The sequence below is a fragment of the Budorcas taxicolor genome, chromosome 8 (assembly GCF_023091745.1).
Source record: "Budorcas taxicolor isolate Tak-1 chromosome 8, Takin1.1, whole genome shotgun sequence".
NCBI classification, from domain to species: domain Eukaryota; kingdom Metazoa; phylum Chordata; class Mammalia; order Artiodactyla; family Bovidae; genus Budorcas; species Budorcas taxicolor.
In genome coordinates this window covers 107,346,318-107,366,843 of record NC_068917.1, presented here as the reverse complement: position 1 = coordinate 107,366,843, position 20,526 = coordinate 107,346,318, and positions in this window count along the sequence as shown.

The window sequence follows — 20,526 nt, the reverse complement described above, 5'->3', positions numbered from 1 at the left end:
TCTGGTATATGAATTGGAAGACTCAATATATTATGATGCAAATTCTCCTCAAATGTACCTATAAGAATAAATTTTACCCTCATTAAGATGCCTGGAGGTACTTTATGTATGGAAATTAGCAAACTGTGAAATTTATTTGGAAATGCAAAAAGCCTAGAATAGACAAGACAGTCTTAAAGAAAATGAGCATGTTGCAAGACTTACACTATCAGACTTCAATTTGCTATAAGGGTAAGGTAATCAAAGAAGCAGGGTCTAACAATAGATCTACACATACACAGTCATTTGAATTGTGACAAAAGGCTCAGTGGAGGAACAAGGTCCTTTTTAATAAATGATGCTGAAACAACAGTATTAAAAATAATTTTTTTACCCCCTGCCTTGCACCGTACATAAAAATTTATTTGAGATGGACCATGGCCCTAGATGTAAACAATAAAACATTAAACTTCTGCAATAAAATATAGGAGAATATTCTCACGATTTTGAGGTAGGCAAAAACATCTTATACAGGATATGAAAGACACAACCATAGAAGATTAATATATTGGTGTTCATTTAAACTAGGAACTTCTTTTCATCAAAAGACAACATTATAAAAGTGAACAGAAATGCCACATATATTTGGGAAGACATTTGCTACATGTGGGTTCAATCCCTGGGTCGGGAAGATCCCCTGGAGAAGGCAACAGCTACCCACTCCAGTATTCTGATCTGGAGAATTCCATGGACTGTATAGCCCACAGTGTCACAAAGAGTCAGACACGACTGAGTGACTTTCACTTTCACTTGTTGCTACATATATATGACAAAGAATTCACATCCACGATACATAAAACTCCTATAAATCAATTGAAAAGACAAACCAATCTAAATTTTAAATAGGCAAAAGAATTGAACAGGACTTCAAAAAAAGAGAAAACCCAAACCACCAATAAGGATATGAAAAGGTGTTTTGTATCATTAGTGGTCAGGGTTATGAAAATTAAAGCCACAATGAGATACCACATGCATCAGAATTGCTAAAATTAACAAGACTGACGATATTAGGTGTCAGTGAGGGTGCGATCAACTGGAAATCTCATAAATTGCTAGAAGTGAAACGGGTACAAGCACTTTGGGAAACTGGGCAGCTAACCATTACACTCATAGCCCTAATCTTAAGAGAACTAAGGTCACAGTCTACAGAAAGGCAGGTAGAAGAATGCAGCACCTTTTTTCATAAGTCCCAAAATGAAAAGAATTCAGATGTCCACCAACAGAAGAATGGATAAATACATAGAGGTATATTCATACAATGTACTTAGGCCACAAAAAAAAATGGTGTGCCATGTACACCAATGTCATGTACAGCAATATGAATGCATCTCAGACATTTTAGTAAAAGCAACAGAAGGCAGATACAAAAGAACCCATTCCATTTCAGTGTACTGGATGAATGTAATGCATTCATATATCATTATATTTATTGGGTTGGCCAAATATATAAAATTCAGAACAGCCAAATCTATCTGTTGATAGAAGTTGAACATTTATGGTGGTGGGGTGATTGAATGATGAAAATACCTAAATCTGTTCTGAGTGATGGTTACACAGGTTATATACATCCCTAAAAACTCATCAAACTGTTTACTTTGTTTACTTAAGATATGGGCATTTTCAATCATTTGGAAATTTTAATTTAGAAATATTTTAAAGAAGAAAAACGAAAAACACCCACTTGCTGTTATTTAAATTCTCCCTAAACATAACCTCTAGTAACTATCTGATGTGTATCTTTTTTCCTATGTGCATACATTTTTATCTTTCCTTCTCTCTATTCGTCTATTTATCTACCATATTTTGTCATGCCTTGGTCTCTGTTGATCGTAAAATGCACCATTAATTTCTGTACCACCATGAAAGAGAGAGAAAAAATACTATTGGTAAACAAACTGTAACACACCACACATTATAAGACACATCTTGATTTCAGAGATTTGAAAATATGAAAAAATGTAAGTCTTAGAGTTGATGAAATACATACACACACGCATATGATATACATACACACATATATTTTCTTTTACAAAAAGTGCAATCATGATATATATATATACACACACATATACACACACCCACCTATATACATATATAGGTCTGCAATTTACATTTTTCTTTAATAATACACCAAAGACATCCTTTGCTCAAGTCATTGCCTACAGATCTATATTTTTTTTAATTTTACATTTATTTTTTAATTTATTTATTTTTTGTTGAAGGATAATTGCTTTACAGAATTTTGTTGTTTTCTGTCAAACCTCGACATGAATCAGCCATAGGTATACATATATCCTTTCCATTTTGAACCTCCCTCCCATCTCCCTCCCCATCCCATCCCTCTAGATTGATACAGAGCCCCTGTATGAGTTTCCTGAGCCATACGCAAATTCCTGTTGCCTGTCTATTTTACATATGGTAATGCAAGTTTCCATGTTACTCTTTCCACACATCTCACCCTCTCCTCCCCTCTCCCCGTGTCCTTAAGTCTATTCTCTATGTCTGTTTCTCCACTGTTGCCCTGTAAACAAATTCTTCAGCACCATTTTTCTAGATCCCATATATATGCGTTAGAACACGATATTTATCTTTCTCTTTCTGACTTACTTCACTCTGTATAATAGGCTCTAGGTTCATCCACCTCATCAGAACTGACTCACATGTGTTCCTTTTATGGCTGAGTAATATTTCATTGTGTATATGTACCACAACTTCTTTATCCATTCATCTGTTGACGGGCTTCTAGTTGCTTCCATGTTCTAGATTGTAAACAGTGCGGCAATGAACATTGGGATACATGTGTCTTTTTCAATTTTGGTATCCTCAGGGTATATGCCTAGGGAAAGGATCGTTGCATCATATAGTGGTTTTATTCCCAGTTTTTTAAGGAATCTTCATACCATCTTCCACAGCGGCTGTATCAATTTACATTCCAGATCTGTCTTTGTTGTTGTTTTTCTTCAATCTTTTAAATGACTGTCTAATAATATTTTATAAAGAGGTAATTTTCAAACCATTTCTCCATTGATAAACAGATTGAAGTTTGTTGCTGTTTCAACAGTATTACAATCAACACCCCTAAAAAAAGTGCCTAAAATATGTGCCTTTATGTGCCTAAGATACAGTGAGAAATTTGTATAGATTAGAATCCTAGAAGTAAATTTAATGTCACCAGATATGAACATTTACAATTTTAACATATATCATAAATTATCACCCCTAAGTACTGAACTGGTTCACTATTCCCCTGACAGTGTATAGCGGTGCCCATCTCTTACACTTACACCGTCATGGGTCCTACCAATCTTAAATATTTTGGCTAATCTAAGGGGGATTAGATGACATTTCATTGACATTTTCTTTGGCATTTAAAAATTACCACGTATCTATGATGGAAACTGCCAACACTAATATGAACTGGACTCTAGAAATACTATCATATTAAGTTAACACGTTTAAAAATAAGTTACTAACCATGCTATTGAGAAGCCTCCATCCATGGGATTTTCCAGGCAAGAGTACTGGAGTGGGGTGCCACTGCCTTCTCCATTGAGAAGACTACTGTTCTGAAAAGGGGCTGGGATTGCTTATGGTTTTGGACAGGAATTTACTGCCCTCTGGCCATCTGCCCTGTCCTACCAGGCTTTGCGGAGGAAAGTTGGTAGCTTCTCAGCACAAGAAGCTGCACTCTGTAGCCACGTCTGTATGACCTGACTTCAGACGGTTTGACCAGGGATAGGTTACCCCTGGGCAAGCCTACAGAATGGTCAGTTACCTATGAATGAACCTGGAGAGCAGATTGGGCTCTACAGAGACAATGGGGAGCAAATGGGTACAGACCTCTGTGCTGCTCTCCATACCCCCTAATTTAAGCCAATCCCTCCCCAACAAACCCTTCCACAGTGACCCCCTGGCAATCTTCTTCTGGGGTCAGCAAACATCTACATCTTGGTGAGCCCTTTAAATCTTGGTGAGCCCTTTAAATCTTTTTGTTTTTGTTGAAACCTGGCTGTTCTCTGAGACACCATTCCTCCAGTGGCCCTCACAGTGGAGATGCGTTCTTCTCCTACATCCCATGACATCTGCATCCTGAGACTGCTGGGTGTCCTGCTCATCCCTCATTTCTTCTCCCACACCCTTCCTGCCCCTTATTCTTATAAAACACTCAGGCTCTTGGGAGCTCACACCTTTTTCTTGTAGCTGTAATCTACTGACCTCCTGACCACCTAGTCCTGAATGACCTGAGCTCCTGGCTCAGTTTTCCTCTTCACCCCAAGGTCTGCATCATGTCCACTGGGCTCAGGTCCTTCACCCTGTCTTGTACTCTATCTCAGCTACCCATGCTCAGCTACATCCTGGATCTCCCCACCAAACGAAACCACGTACCATCTGTGAAATGTCAACTGAAACAACCCTTACTCTGAACACACCTTCCATCGCTTCAAATCACAGCCTCCTGAACAGCGCCCCCCACCACACACCCAAACAATTCTTTGATCTCATCCTTCAGTCCCCATCATGCTCATCACTTAGTCTCCTCTGACTTCACTTCCCTTCTTGGCCAGCCTAGATTTCCTGGCTTTCATTTTAATTACTTCCTAGAAAATGCCCTCAACTTCCTCCCATAACCCTCCCCTTCATCCTTGCCTGCACATACCAGCCATCTCTCCTCTCTTTTGTTGGCCCCAGCCTCCCTCCCTGCCTCCCCATCCACCCATCTAGGTCATCATAGAACACCAAGCTAAGCCCCCAGTACTATACAGCAGCTTCCCAGTAGCTATTTATTTTACACAGGGTAGTGTATATATAACAGTGCTATTCTCTCAGTGAGTGAAAGTCAGAGGCGACTCTTTGAGAATTCTCCAGACCAGAATACTGGAGTGGGTAGCCTTTCCATTCTCCAGGGGATCTTCCCAACCCAGGGATCGAACCCACGTCTCTCACATTGCAGGCAGATTCTTTACCAGCTGAGCCGCAAGGGAAGCCCAAAATGAGAGTAAGAGAGATATAAAGTATAAACCCACAGGATGAGGGAAGTGGCAGAGGAAACAGCAACAGGCATGTGATGTCACTAGAATCTTGATCGGTGAGAAGTGTGGGGTGGTGGAGTGACAGCTGAGGCAACAGAACAGAGGAAGTCTCAGTGGATGGAGTTGCTCAGAGGCTAGTTGGTGAATGCTGCAGAGCCCAGCAAGCTCAGAAATGGAATGCATGCAAAACCAAAGATGCCTTTGAAGGCCCGTGTGGGGCATGGTTAAAAGAAAGTTTGTTTAAAACTTTGTACAGTGTAGAACACATTAAGAAGTGGTGGCAAGAATACACGGAAGAACTGTACAAAAAAAGATCTTCATGACCCAGATAACCATGATGGTGGTGTGATCACTCACCTAGAGCCAGACATCCTGGAATGTGAAGTCAAGTGGGTCTTAGGAAGCATCACTATGAATAAAGCTAGTAGAGGTGATGGAATTCCAGTTGAGCTATTTCAAATCCTAAAAGATGATGCTGTGAAAGTGCTGCACTCAATAGGCCAACAAATTTGGAAAACTCAGCAGTGGCCACAGGACTGGAAAAGGTCAGTTTTCATGCCAATCCCAAAGAAAGGCAATGCCAAAGAATGCTCAAACTACCGCACAATTGCCCTCATCTCACATGCTAGTAAAGTAATGCTCAAAATTCTCCAAGCCAGGCTTCAGCAATACATGAACCATGAACTTCCCAATGTCCAAGCTGGTTTTAGAAAAGGCAGAGGAACCAGAGATCAAATTGCCAACATCTGCTGGATCATGGAAAAAGCAAGAGACTTCCAGAAAAACATCTATTTCTGCTTTATTGACTATGCCAAAGCCTTTGACAGTGTGGATCACCACAAACTGTGGAAAATTCTGAGAGAGATGGGAATACCAGACCACCTGACCTGCCTGTTCTCTGCTGCTGCTAAGTCGCTTCAGTCGTGCCCAAATCTGTGCGACCCCATAGACAGCAGCCCACCAGACTCTGCCGTCCCTGGGATTCTCCAGGCAAGAACGCTGGAGTGGGTTGCCATTAAGTGTCATCCCATCAACTCGATGGCTCAAACCAGAAATCACCCTTTCACTGGTGTCCAACATCCAAGCAACCAGTAACACGTCTCATGTTTTTTCTCTCTTCTTCATTTCAACTCTCAGCACTGTAATCCAAGCTACCATACTCACCTGGATTACTGGAATCTGCCCCTCCTGTTCTCATCACGTTCTTGCTGCCTCCTCTGCAACGCTGATGCATTCTCCATCCATGAAAAAGGATCCTCTTGAAGTAAAACTTCAATCACATTGGTATATTTGTCTAGCACACTCCACCCCCACCACACACACACACACACACACACACACACACACACACACACACACACACTTTAGGGTCTACCACTCACTCATTACATTGGAATCCCCAGGACATAATTCCATATTGGCACATAAGTGGAAGACCACAAATATTGGTTAAATAAATCAATGAAGTGGACCTATGAGGAATTCCAGGATCATTTGTAATCTAGGCAGGGCAAGCTGATAAATTAACAGAGTTGGGAGGAAGCCAGAGCACACTTGTAAAGGGAGGCAAAATAATAGCCAAGAAGTAGTAGGCAACTTGAAAACAACAAAACTCATCATACTTGGGAAGTATCTGGCATAGGGCCTGACCTATTATTCGAGCGATTTGGTGGTGGTAGCTGAAACTATGGTTGTATTCAGTAGTGTTCTAGGGAAGCCCTAAGCCTTCTGGCACCCCCAAGATCAGCCAGTCTTTTGGGAATCAAGCTGTGTGACTGGGAAGAAGTAGAAGTCTGGTATCTTCTTACTCCTCAGTTCAGTTCAGTTCAGTCACTCAGTCATGTCTGACTCTTTGTGACCCCATGAATCACAGCACGCCAGGCCGCCCTGTCCATCAACAACTCCCAGAGTTTACCCACATTCATGTCCATTGAGTTGGTGATGCCATCCAGCCATCTCATCCTCTGTCGTCCCCTTGTCCTCCTGCCCACAATCCCTCCCAGCATCAGAGTCTTTTCCAATGGGCCAACTCTTCGCATGAGGTGGCCAAAGTACTGGAGCTTCAGCTTCAGCATCAGTCCTTCCAATGAACACCCAGGACTGTTCTCCTTTAGAATGGACTGGTTGGATCTCCTTGCAGTCCAAGGGACTCTTAAGAGTCTTCTCCAACACCACAGTTCAAAAGCATCAATTCTTCAGTGCTCAGCTTTCTTCACAGTCCAACTTTCACATCCATATATGACCACTGGGAAAACCATAGCCTTGACTAGATGGATCTTTTTTCGCAAAGTAATGTCTCTACCTTTTAATATGCTATCTATGTTGGTCATAACTTTCCTTCCAAGGAGTAAGAATCTTTTAATTTCATGGCTGCAATCACCATTTCCAGTGATTTTGGAGCCAAAAAAAAAAAAAAAAAAAAGTCTGACACTGTTCTCACTGTTTCCCCATCTATTTCCCATAAAGTGGTGGGACCAGATGCCATGATCTTCGTTTTCTGAATGTTGAGCTTTAAGCCAACTTTTTCACTCTCCTCTTTCACCTTCATCAAGAAGCTTTTTAGTTCCTCTTCACTTTCTGCCATAAGGGTGGTATCATCTGAATATCTGATGTTATTGATATTTCTCCCAGCAATCTTGATTCCAATCTGTGCTTCTTCCAGCCCAGAATTTCTCATGCACATATCCTTATGGCAGGTTGAGGGATCTCCTGAGTTCCCTGGAATTTGGGTTGTTTATTCAAGTAGTTCTCTAATACTGAACATATGCTGAGCTGATGTGGGATAGTCTCTGTTCTTACAAATGGAAAAATAACACACTTATCACACATTTGTATGGCTCCTCTTAGGGTTATTGTTCTGTTTTTTGCAAATTTGGCCCTGGTTCTGGCACACAGTAGAAGCCTGAGAAGTCTATGTTAAAATAAGTTCAACTGATAAGAATGCTCCAAGAAATGGATTAATTCTAGATTTTTTTATGATTCCCACTCTACTAAGCTGCTAAGTCACTTCAGTGGTGTCTGACTCTGTGCGACCCCATAGATGGCAGCCTACCAGGCTCCCCCATCCCTGGGATTCTCCAGGCAAGAACACTGGAGTGGGTTGCCATTTCCTTCTCCAATGCATGAGAGTGAAAAGTGAAAGTGAAGTCGCTCAGTCATGTCCGACTCTCCAAACCGTCCTCTCATCCATGCTGGCACATAATACTGAGTCGAGAGAGTTCTGTGTGCTATACAATAGGTCCTTGTTGGTTATCCATTTGGAATGTAGCCGTGTGTACATGACATTCCCAAACTACCTATCCTTTCCCCTCCCCCAGGGAACCATAAGTTTGTTTTCTAGGTCTGTGAGTCTCTCTCTGTTTCCAAAGTAAGTTCATTTGTATCATTTCTGTTTAGATCCCTCATATAAGGAATGTCTCTCATATTTCTCCTCTGTCTGACCTACTTCACTCAGTATGACACTCTCCAAGTCCATCCATGTTGCTGCAAATGGCATTATTTCATTCTGCTTAATGGTTGAGAAATATTTGGTTGTATATATGTACCTGGGATGAGCCACCTAGCGTCCGAGGCCAGGGGCGGCAGCCGGGAGGAGCAACACAGCTCCAAGGAGCGGTGGATGCACGGGCGCAGGAGGGCCTAGAGGGGCGATCCCACGTTGAAGGTCAGGAAGGGTGGCGGTGAGGAGATACCCCTCATCCAAGGTAAGGAGCAGTGGCTGCGCCTTGCTGGAGCAGCCGTGAAGAGATACCCCACGCCCAAGGTAAGAGAAACCCAAGTAAGATGGTAGATGTTGCAAGAGGGCATCAGAGGGCAGACACACTGAAACCATACCCACAGAAAACTAGTTAATCTAATCACACTAGGACCACAGCCTTGTCTAACTCAATGAAACTAAGCCGTGCCCGGGGGGCAACCCAAGACGGGCAGGTCATGGTGGAGAGGTCTGACAGAATGTGGTCCACTGGAGAAGGGAATGGCAAACCACTTCAGTATTCTTGCCTTGAGAACCCCATGAACAGTATGAAAAGGCAAAATGAAATGATACTGAAAGAGAAACTCCCCAGGTCAGTAGGTGCCTAATATGCTACTGGAGATCAGTGGAGAAATAAGTCCAGAAAGAATGAAGGGATGGAGCCAAAGCAAAAACAATACCCAGCTGTGGATGTGACTGGTGATAGAAGCAAGGTCCAATGCTGTAAAAAGCAATATTGCATAGGAACCTGGAATGTCAGGTCCATGAATCAAGGCAAATTGGAAGTGGTCAAACAAGAGATGGCAAGAGTGAATGTTGACATTCTAGGAATCAGCAAACTAAAATAGATTGGAATGGGTGAATTTAACTCAGATGACCATTATATCTCCTACTGTGGGCAGGAATCCCTCAGAAGAAATGGAGTAGCCATCATGGTCAACAAAAGAGTCCGAAATGCAGTACTTGGATGCAATCTCAAAAATGACAGAATGATCTCTGTTCATCTCCAAGGCAAACCATTCAATATCATGGTAATCCAAGTCTATGCCCCAACCAGTAATGCTGAAGAAACACTAAAGTTGAACGGTTCTATGAAGACCTACAAGATCTTTTAGAACTAACACCCAAAAAAGATGTCCTTTTCATTATAGGGGACTGGAATGCAAAAGTAGGAAGTCAAGAAACACCTGGAGTAACAGGTAAATTTGGCCTTGGAATGCAGAATGAAGCAGGGCAAAGACTAATAGAGTTTTGCCAAGAAAATGTACTGGTCATAGCAAACACCCTCTTCCAACAACACAAGAGAAGACTCTACACATGGACATCACCAGATGGTCAACACCAAAATCAGATTGATTCTATTCTTTGCAGCCAAAGATGGAGAAGCTCTATACAGTCAACAAAAACAAAACCAGGAGCTGACTGTGGCTCAGATCATGAACTCCTTATTACCAAATTCAGACTTAAATTGAAGAAAGTAGGGAAGACCGCTAGACCCTTCAGGTATGACCTAAATCAAATCCCTTATGATTATACAGTGGAAGTGAGAAATAGATTTAAGGGCCTAGATCTGATAGATAGAGTGCCTGATGAACTATGGAATGAGGTTTGTGACATTGTACAGGAGACAGGGATCAAGACCATCCCCATGGAAAAGAAATGCAAAAAAGCAAAATGGCTATCTGGGGAGGCCTTACTAATAGCTGAGAAAGAAGAGAAGTGAAAAGCAAAGGAGAAAAGGAAAAATATAAGCATCTGAATGCAGAGTTCCAAAGAATAGCAAGAAGAGATAAGAAAGCCTTCTTCAGTGATCAATGCAAAGAAACAGAGGAAAACAACAGAATGGGAAAGACTAGAGATTTCTTCAAGAAAATTAGAGATACCAAGGGAACATTTCATGCAAAGATGGGCTCTATAAAGGACAGAAATGGTATGGACCTAACAGAAGCAGAAGATATTAAGAAGAGGTGGCAAGAATACACAGAAGAACTGTACAAAAAAGATCTTCATGACTCAGATAATCATGATGGTGTGATCACTCATCTATAGCCAGACATCCTGGAATGTGAAACCAAGTGGGCCTTAGAAAGCATCACTACGAACAAAGCTAGTGGAGGTGATGGAATTCCAGTTGAGCTATTTCAAATCCTAAGAGATGATGCTGTGAAAGTGCTGCACTCAATAGGCCAACAAATTTGGAAAACTCAGCAGTGGCCACAGGGCTGGAAAAGGTCAGTTTTCATTCCAATCCCAAAGAAAGGCAATGCCAAAGAATGCTCAAACTACCACACAATTGCACTCATCTCACATGCTAGTAAAGTGATGCTCAAAATTCTCCAAGCCAGGCTTCAGGAATACGTGAACCGTGAACTTTCTGATGTTCAAGCTGGTTTTAGAAAAGGCAGAGGAACCAGAGATCAAATTGCCAACATCCGCTGGATCATGGAAAAAGCAAGAGACTTCCAGAAAAACATCTATTTCTGCTTTATTGACTATAACAAACCTTTTGACTGTGTGGATCATCACAAACTGTGGAAAATTCTGAAAGAGATGGGAATACCAGACCACCTGACCTGTCTCTTGAGAAATCTGTATGCAGGTCAGGAAGCAACAGTTAGAACTGGACATGGAACAACAGACTGGTTCCAAATAGGAAAAGGAGTACGTCAAGGCTGTATATTGTCACCCTGCTTATTGAACTTCTATGCAGAGTACATCATGAGAAACGCTGGACTGGAAGAAACACAAGCTGGAATCAAGATTGCCGGGAGAAATATCAATCACCTCAGATATGCAGATGACACCACCCTTATGGCAGAAAGTGAAGAGGAGCTAAAAAGCCTCTTGATGAAAGTGAAAGAGGAGAGTGAAAAAGTTGGCTTAAAGCTCAACATTCAGAAAACGAAGATCATGGCATCTGGTCCCATCACTCATGGGAAATAGATGGGGAAACAGTGGAAACAGTGTCAGACTTTATTTTGGGGGGCTACAAAATCACTGCAGATGGTGACTGCAGCCATGAAATTAAAAGACGCTTACTCCTTGGAAGAAAAGTTATGACCAACCTAGATAGCATATTCAAAAGCAGAGACATTACTTTGCCGACTAAGGTCCATCTAGTCAAGGCTATGGTTTTTCCAGTGGTCATGTATGGATGAGAGAGTCGGACTGTGAAGATGGCTAAGCGCCGAAGAATTGATGCTTTTGAACTGTGGTGTTGGAGAAGACTCTTGAGAGTCCCTTGGACTGCAAGGAGATCCAACCAGTCCATTCTGAAGGAAATCAGCCCTGGGATTTCTTTGGAAGGAATGATGCTAAAGCTGAAAGTCCAGTACTTTGGCCACCTCATGCGAAGAGTTGACTCATTGGAAAAGACTCTGATGCTTGGGGGGATTGGGTTGGGGGCAGGAGGAGAAGGGGATGACAGAGGATGAGATGGCTGGATGGCATCACTGACCAATGGACATGAATGTGAGTGAACTCCGGGATTTGGTGATGGACAGGGAGGCCTTGTGTGCTGCGATTCATGGGGTCGCAAAGAGTCGGACATGACTGAGCGACTGATCTGAACTGACTGACGTACCGCATCTTCGTATCCATTCCTCCGTTAATGGACATTTAGGTACTTCTGTGTCTTGGCTACTGTAAACAGAGCTACAGTGAACACTGGGATGCATGTATTCTTTCAGATCATGTTTGTCTCCAGATACATGCCCAGACTGAGACTGTAGGGTCATAATGGTAGCTCTGTTTTTCGTCTTTTAGGGAACCTCCATATTGTTCTCCATGGTGGCGGTACCAGTTACATTCCCACCAGCAGTGCAGGAGGGTCCCCTTCTCTCCACAATTCTCCAGCACTTGTTGTTTGTGGATTTCTTGATGAAAGCCATGCTGACCGATATGAGGTGATATCTCCCTGTAGTTTTGATTTGCATTTCTCTAAAGAGTCAGACACGACTGAGCGACTGAACTGAACTGTACTGAATAACTAGTGATGTGGAACTTCTTTTCATGGGCTTGTTGGCCATCTGTGTGTCCTCTTTGGAGAAATGTCTATTCAGTTCTTCTGTCTATTTTCTGAGTGGGCCTTTTTTTTTTTTTTTTTTTTGATGCTGTTAAGTATCATAAGCTGTTTGTAAATTTTAGAGAGTAGTCCCTTATTGGTCACATCATTTGCAAATATTTTCTCCTAATCTGTGTCTTGTCTTTTTTCATTTGCTTTTTGTTTCCCTTGCTATGCAAAATTTTGAGTTAAGTTTCAGTAGGTCTTATTGGTTTATTTTTGCTGTTCCCCCCCCCCCCCATTATTCTGGGAGATGTACCAAAAACAGATGTTGCTGTGATTTATGTCAGAGTGTTCTACCTATGCTTTCCTTCAGGCGTTTTATAGTGTCTGGTCTCATGTTTAGGTCTTTAATCCATTTTGAGCTTATTTTTGTGGATGGAGTTAAAGAATGGTCTGATTTCATTATTTTACATATGGTTGTCCAGTTTTCCCAGCACCACTTGTTGGAGAGCCTGCCTTTCCAGCGTTGTGTAGTCTTGCCTCCTCTGTTATAGATTAATTGACCGTAGGTGCACGGGCATATTTTTGAGTTTTCTATCCTGTTCCAACAATGACCTGTTTTTGTTTCTTTGTCTGATAAAGGAGGAGACTGAAGTTCCTAAACCTAAACCAAGGAATACCAACCAAATAAAAGTGAATCAATGGTGTGGACTTTTCGATTCTCTCACGTCTGAAGTCCTATCCCATAACTCATGGACTCCAATCCATGCAGATGAACATTCTGTGAAATCAACCGTGATGAACTGGAAACAGCGTGGGCATTAGAGCCAGAACTCCAATCACACCTCTCTACTGTTTTGAGTCCTTGAAAAAGATGCTTAACCTAGCTAAGTCTGTCTAATCACCTGAAAAAATGGGTATAATTATGCCAATCTTGCAGTGTGTTGGAAAGGATTTGAGATAATGTAGGTGAGCCCCTGTTGTTTGACTCATAGGAGACACTTCATATTGAGAACAACCAGACAAGCACTGTACACTGGCAGCCTTCTTTTTCTGAACCACAAGACCCCTGGAGAATGTAGTTGCATTTTCCTGATTTTTTGAGTTGACTGTTTTTCATTTATTTCCACTTTTGCTTATTTAGTAATGAAAATAATTAGGGCTCCTAATTTTCTTTTGGGTAAATCCCATATATTTTTATATAAATTATTTTTATCCACCAAATTTACTTCATGAAATGTTCTGACACTGTCAGTTTGGCCCAAAAAGTTTTGATATTTTTTAAAAATTTTTATTGAAGGCAGAAAGATTTTTAAATGGGAGTTTATAATTTGTACTTTTATTTTTTCAAGTTCTGAGTGGTTTTGGTTTTTAAATTGTTATTGTACTTTACGTTTTGTCATTTATCACACTGTGGAAAATAAATATGGCCTATACAAGTGTTAACCAATAGAAATATAATGCAAGCCACAAATGTGAGTCACATATATACTTTAAAATATTCTAGTATTGACACTAGCAAAGGTATAAAGAAACAGGTAAAATTAATTTTAATATTTTTATTTAACTCAATATATAAAACATTACCATTTGAATATTATTCAATATCAAAATTTTAATGATATATTTAACATTCCTTTTTCTGGTACTGTCATTGAAATCTGTTGTGTGTTTTGTACTCACTTCCCATCTCCATTAAAACTAGCCACATTTCAAGTGCTCAATGGCCAGATGTGAACTGTGGCTACCATATTGGATGTTTTTTTAGGTTGCTATTAGTAGCTCAATCGGAGAAGGCATTGGCACCCCACTCCAGTACTCTTGCCTGGAAAACCCCATGGACGGAGGAGCCTGGTAGGCTGCAGTCCATGGGGTCTCTAAGAGTCGGACACGACTGAGTGACTTCACTTTCACTTTTTACTTTCATGCATTGGAGAAAGAAATGGCAACCCACTCCAGTGTTCTTGCCTGCAGAATCCCAGGGACGGGGGAGCCTGGTGGGCTGCCGTCTACGGGGTCGCACAGAGTCAGACACGACTGAAGTGACTTAGCAGTAGTAGCTCAATAAGTGGTGTCCAACTTTTTGTGACCCCATGAACTGTAGCCTGCCAGGCTTCTCTGTCCATAGATTTCTCCAGGCAAGAATATTGGAATGTGTAGCCATTCCCTTCTTCACAGGATCTTCCTGACCCAGGGACTGAACCCAGGTCTCCTGCATTGCAGGTAGATTCTTTACTGTCTGAGTCACCAGGGAAGCCACATTTCGGGTACTCAATGGCCAGATGTGAATTGTGGTTAACATAGTGGATAGCTTAGGTCAATATTATTTGTTTTTTATTAGAGTATTTTTAGGCTTAGAGTATGGTAAAATTTCGTTCCATGGGTGCTTAAAAAAAAAAAGGTTTATTCTTTGTTTGTGGGTCTCAATGTATTTCTACTAGAAATAGCTTTTAGATTGCCTTTATGTCCTCTTTATCTTAACTCTTGTATCTACTGAATCTGCCAAAGTATAACAAATGTTCCCACTACAAATTTTATTCCATTAGGATTTTTGCTCTTGCTGTTTATATTGATATTTTCTGATGATTTCACTTTCTATACTTGTAGTACTATTTTTATTGATGCATGTATTCATACCAGTATATTCCATTACAGCATGGAATTCACGTACTCCATCATTATAAAAGGTTCTTTTTTGACCTGTTTAGCATCTTTTACCTTGAGTTCTAATTTCCTGATATTAACACTAAGATCTCTCTGGATTCTTTGGGGTTTCCTTGGCCTGTATACCTCTGCCCAGTATTACACTTTCAACTCTGTATGTTGCTTCATTTTACATCTACTCTCTAAATAGCTTTAGTAAGCTCAGTAGTGAATCTGTGGGCTTATAGACTCCGATTAAAGAACCGTCTCTCTTCTACAGCCACTGTACCTATTGAGCCTTGGAGAACCACGAAGCTCTTTAGCATATTCTTCTTAATAACATTAATTCCCTATAGCACACTGCAGTCTGAAAAATCACTTTCTTATCTATTATCTGCTTAATCTTCACAACTACCTTTGAAGTAGAAAGAGCATATACTGTCACTCATGGTGAATCTGAACATACAGTGCAAGCTGCTCAAGTATTATAGTCCCAGGTGTAAGTTAGCTCAGGTGCTTCAGAAGCTAATTTAGTGGAAAGAATGTGGGTCAGCAAACATGCAGATGGGGGACACAGGGTGACTCCCGGAGCATTGCATCTTTCTTCTTTTTTCTTAGGTATAGAGAGGTTTAGCCTTTTGTTCATTCAAAAAACAGTTATTGACTATACTGTATATGAAGAACTTTGTCAGGCAGTGGGAACACAAAGTTGAATAAGACATCATTCCTGGGGCTTCCCTGGTGATGCAGCGGATAAGAATCTGCCTGTCAATGCAGGAGACACGGCTTTGATCCCTGGTCGGGAAGATCCCGCATGCTGTGGAGCAGCTAAGCCAGTGAACCACAGCTACTGAGCCTGTGCTCTAGAGCCTGGGCATGGCAACTACTGAGCTCACATGCCCTAGAGCTTGCGCTCCACAACAGAGATGCTGCTGTGATAAGAAGCCCATGCACTGCAGCTAGAGAGCAGCGCCCACTCACGACAATTAGACACAAGCCCGTGCGGCAGCAGAGGCCCAGCACAGCCAAACACAAAGAAAGAAACTTAAAAAACATAAAGGACATCATCTCTGCTCCATGGCACTCACAGTATAGTTTAATGATTCTCAAATTTGGCTCATCATCAAAACTGACTTGAAAAAAACCTTTTTGATTAAGGAGTCCCTTGGTATCACCAAGATATTCTCAAGAACCATAGGGCTAAGGCCCAGAAATCTGTCTCACTGTTGCACCGTTTCACCTTCCCACACAGAATGCTGAAGACTGGCCACTCAAGGGAAACAATGAGCTGCTGGCACGTCTAGGAATTCTGACCGTAGCTCCCTTACACCACGGCATTCAGTCTCACGGTGACGCAGACGTGGGCTATCTTCACTCGCAAAGGTCAGAATGAGAAGCAAAGGGATTTCCCAAACCCATAGCCAGTGAATGGGGACGTGGAGCCCGGAACTGAGCGGAGTTCATTTCTCTAAGTCCTGCAGTCTTTGCTCTCCACACACTTCATGACACCAAAGAAAGGAACGTGTGCGTGAGCTGCTCTCTTCGACCCCATGGAATGTAGACCAGAATGGTAGTACGTAAACAAAGAGTAGAGGAGGACAGAGAGAAATTCCTAGCCTTGTTACTTAGAGACTGGCCAAGGGCCTATCACAGTATCTGGCTTATAATAAGAGCTCACTCAATAAACATTTTTCAGCTGAACTGAAAGACTTGTGCTGACTACCAATGGAAAAGGGCCAAGCTAGATTAACGCTGTAATTCCCCAAGTCGAGAACTCAAGCCCTGGGATGATGCTAATAGCCAGTCAGTCAGTCAGCTCACCCAGAGAAGGCAATGGCATCCCACTCCAGTACTCTTGCCTGGAAAATCCCATGGACGGAGGAGCCTGGTAGGCTGCAGTTCATGGGGTCGCACAGAGTCGGACACGACTGAAGCAACTTAGCAGCAGTAGCAGCAGCAGTCAACTCACTAAACGCCAGGTACTGTTAAAATGTTACATTAAATATATTACATCTATACATGTAAAATAAAAGTTAATCCTTACAGTAACTTTATGAGGAGGGAATCATTATTAAGCCTATTTTCTAGAAGAGAAAACTGAGGGACAGAGACGTTAACTAATTTATTCAAGGCCACAAAGCTAAAAACTGTTGGAGGCAGAATTTGAATGCAGCGAGCGACTTCACTTTCACTTTTCACTTTCATGCCTTGGAGAAGGAAATGGCAACCCACTCCAGTGTTCTTGCCTGGAGAATCCCAGGGACAGGGGAGCCTAGTGGGCTGCCATCTATGGGTCGCACAGAGTCAGACACGACTGAAGCGACAGCAGCAGCAGCAGTCTTGCCCCAGATACCTTGCGTTTAACCACTTCACCATACAGTGACTGTAATATATTGGATTTCCAGCCTTCAGCCATTTTCAAGGTCAAATTAAATTATGATAGTGTTAGGGTCTACATTTTTCTTTTCAGCAGTACCACGTACTCCACAGCCCCAAAACTCAGCTAGGAAAATTACATTTAGTAACTTCCCCTTTGACCTTGTCCTGATTTGAGCACACATCAGGCTACCTTAGGCTTTTCTGCCTCAGGGACTTCTCCAAAAGCAAAGAAACCTGCTCAGCCTTAATTCAAGTACAGCCTGCTGGTTTGAAGATGTTCACACTCCCAGAGGCAGCCTTCATCCAGAGGTGGTGAGGGTTGATGAGTAGCTGTCATCATCCATAAGAGGAACAGTTCTGAGACAGGTTTCTCAACATCAGCACCATTGACATTTGGGGCTGAACTATTCCTTGTTGTGGGGGGTTGTCCTGTATATTGTAGGATATTTATCAGCAACCTGGATCCCAGTAGCCCTCCCTAGCTGTGACATCCGTAAATATCTCCATACATTGCCAAATGCCACTGAGAAAAATCACTTGGTTAGAAACCACTGAACTATATGGATTGACAGAGGATACCCAAGGCATTAAGCCCAGCTGCCCAAAACAGTGATTAATTCAGTGACATAGCCTTTACTGGTTTTTCTCCCATCTCTTCTTTCTACTTCCTGGGATTACCTTCCATATAAACATCTCACCTAAAACCTTGCCTTGGGCTTTGTTTTCAGGGGAACTCAAATTCAGATATCCGATTAACAAATAGTCCTTAATTATACTGATATAAAAGATCATAACTTATGAAAATTTATGTCATTAATCTTCTAGAAAGACTAAGTGGTGAAGAATTGATGTTTTTGAACTGTGGTGCTGGAGAAGACTCTTAAGAGTCCCTTGGACAGTAAGGAGATCAAACCAGTCAATCCTAAAGGAAATCAACCCTGAATATTCATTGGAAGTTCTGATGCTGAAGCTCCAATAATTTGACCACCTGATACAAAGAGCCCACTCACTTGAAAAGACCCTGATGCTGGAAAAGATTGAGGGCAGGAGGAGAAGGGGACGACAGAGGATGAGACGGTTGTATGGCATCATTGATTTGATGGACACAAGTCTGAGCAAACTCCAGGAGATAGGGAAGGACAGGGAAGCCTGGCGTCTGCAGTTCATAGGGTCGCAAAGAGCTGGACACGACTCAGTGACTGAACAACAACAAATCTAAAAGCAAAGGGAAGACTCACGCATGATTCTCTCTGAGACTTTCAGACAAGCCCTCATGTCTCACAGGCGACTACACTTCCAGAACCATGGACTGGATGACAACCCTGTGCAAGAGGAAACTTGTTTGAATTCTCTCCTTCCATTAGGAGGGTGAGTCATGAATGGAGAACATCTAGGGTTTTAGGGGTTCAGGAGCAGTGGCTCTCAACTCATCTTCTACTTTCCTGAACCAGGATCCCTGAGGTGTCTGAACCGGTTGTATTTTGAATAAAATTAGGTAGTCCTGATGCATGGAAACTAACATCCGTTCCAACAAGCCCATTCACAGGTACAGATTCTGAGTGAGGTTGAGGGGCCAAGCAACTCACACAAGGACCCACAGAGAATATGAAGCTGACTTTCAGGACCAGTTCTTTTGCAGCCGTGGACTCCTCACTGTCATCGCTCCATTCTGAGGGATGGGGGCCAGGAATGAGAGGCAGACAAAGAGGGCAGGAAGGTCTTGACTGTTTGCTCCGCTCTGGAAGCTGCCCTTCGAGAGAACCCAGATGTTCTCTGATTCATGCCAATGGTTTACATAGAAAGTTCTTGCTCCAGAAATGAAGGTCAAAAGGCACAGTGTTAGGAAGCAATCCCTCATCCAGAGATCTGCTACCCTTTCCAATTTTGGGACTCTATTTCTGTCTCCATTAAATACAGGTAATTTTTCACCTTCTTTGAATCTTACCATCCAGGTATATTATTTGTTCTTTAAAACTTCACTTCATAAAAAGCATTTCCTTTCTTCTTTCCTTAAGTGAACCAAGCCAAAATAATTATAGAGTAGAAAGAATAAAGATGCATTAACAAAACTAAGCTGGAACACTACCAAGGGACACGGGAAAGAAAGGAGAAAACACCCACTGCAACCACAGTTCTAGGAAGAAACTACTGACAGCTCGTTTGTATTGAGATACTAAGCACATCGTTTTATCTACCTGTCAGAACACCTTCATGAGACGGGGATCACCGTTATCAACCCTATTTTATGAATGAAGAAAACGGATCCCATAGAGAACAAGCTCAGGACTATGCAACGTAGCAGGAAGACAAACCAAGAAGGTCAAGCTTCAGACGCTTCCTTTCTTCCGATGTTCAGGCATGCCTTCCTGACTACTCAGACTGTTTTCTGCATCTCTGCACAGACCCTCTTCCACTGGACCACATTACAAGCATAGTTCTTTCTAGGTGCAGTTTAACCCTTTGGCTCTATAAACTACATATTCTTTTTCTAAAAAGGAGCCAGAGAAATGTTATAACTGAGGTTTATACTTTTCCAAAAATGCATCGGGAAGGGCTCAACAGAGAACATCTTTCTTCAGACAGATAGAGAAGCTGAGGCCTAGAGGGACAAGGTGTTTGCTCAAGGTCACACAGCAAGCCAGTAGCCAGAGGCAGCTCAGAGTTCACCGTCTCCTGGCGCCTGGTCCAGCGAAGTTTTCCAGCGCCTGGAGGAAGAGCAGAGAGAGACAGAGTAAGCGGTACAGACGAGTGGCCTCTCACATGTTTTCTGACTCTGTGACGTCCCAAAACTTGGAGTCCACGATTTCATAAATGGAAAAACAAACATTTTCTCAGTAAAACTAAACTGATTTTCCTGTGGGATCAAGTGGCACATACTTCACAGTTACGCAGAAAGTTCTCAGGAACAGTGAGGCCCTCGTGTGACTTTGTTTCTCTCCTTCCTCCCAAAGTTT